We start from the raw sequence: 1,531 nt of genomic DNA, 5'->3' as shown, positions 1-1,531 counted from the left end.
GTCACGGTAAAACGAAACGGCCACATTGAATGCACTTTGTGAATATCGAATAGACTGGGTATGTGATTTATAGCAAGATTTTAAAGTGAACTCTGAACTTATTACCAAGCCGCCATTCTGTGTACATCGGTTTGTGTGGATATTACATCACATCACACAAACTTGTATGTACAGATAATGTAAAACATTGAAAATGACAGTTTTATCGAAAAATCCATTCTCGATAAATGCATATTTTTATCTATTACAATTAAGTAATATAACAGCAAAAAAACTAAAAAGTGATTTTTTTTCTATATTATTGACAGTATTCCTGTTATAGTAATCTTAAATAATCAAATTACATTTATTACCGATAATAAATGTAATTTGATTGTACGAGCGTTTTTTGCTTTGAACTATATTTATTTCAATCATGTACATTATAGAATCTATTTCTCAAAACATATTAAAACGTTATGACTATCTAAAGAATTGAAAAAAACGTTATAACAGAAAATAGTGCAATTATTGCAACGATAGTTTTATCATATTAGTTTTATAATATCAAGGCCAAGCAAAAGGTTAATGATTCAAATTAAAAAAAATATATAAGTGATATGAAAAAAAAAAATTATATATAGTTTCAAGGTTGATCCAAGTTCTAAAAATTTAAGTGTATGATCAATGTATTGTGTATTATTAATAATAACCGAAAAAGTCTTTAAATAAAATTTTAACAACGAGGGAATTTTCGGGACTAGGCTTCTATACAATTATGAAAAAACTCTATCCACAATAAAATAATTTAAAAAAGTTGCAAGTTTTATAATGGCTTATCCTACTAAATCACCACCATCAGCTTCTAAAGACCAAGCCATGTCCATTGTAGCCATTCATTTCTGTCATTTGCTGTCTTCTTGAGTTGTTGTCCTACTAAATATAATATTTAAATACATTATGCTAGTATATTATACTTTATGAAATGTATTACTTTCTTAATTGAAATAGTATGATATTAAATTCTTGTTTAGACTGTTGTTGTCATCGTACATGTAAAATCTATTTATACTAGATCCATAGATTTCTCACTAAAATTATTATGAGCAATAAATTGTTAAAATTTTGCATAAATCAACTTGTCAAAGTTAAACTTTAACAGTACAACCAGTGGATTCTAATGTTAGCGAAATGAGCTTGTTTCCACTGTCGGTCACTGCGATTTGGAGATGTGGAGAATCACTGTGAAGCCACAGATTAAATGTAACCAGATAGTGCACTCCAAAAATATGGAAAAATGTAAACAAAATTTAATATTCTCAGGTCAAAAAAATCAAAAGCTATTCCTTCCGTTGTACAATGTGATCAAAGATATTTTATCAAATAACTACTTGTTATCAGTATTTCTTATCAGTTTACGTTATTATTGTAAATAGTGTGTACAATATTTTAGTTGTACTGCATTAAGTTTAAACTAATAAAAAATCGTTAATTGAAAAGTCATTGTTTTACTATGATGTGCACTATCTTGTTTTATTTCATCTGTGGCGAA

Source organism: Adelges cooleyi, unplaced genomic scaffold (genome assembly GCF_023614345.1).
Source record: "Adelges cooleyi isolate 19-005CV unplaced genomic scaffold, UGA_ACOO_1.1 ACOO_flye_CR_arks_rails_tigmint_CR_PRNA_108, whole genome shotgun sequence".
In the NCBI taxonomy this organism is placed as follows: Eukaryota; Metazoa; Arthropoda; class Insecta; order Hemiptera; family Adelgidae; genus Adelges; species Adelges cooleyi.
Note: the sequence above shows the minus strand (reverse complement) of the source record.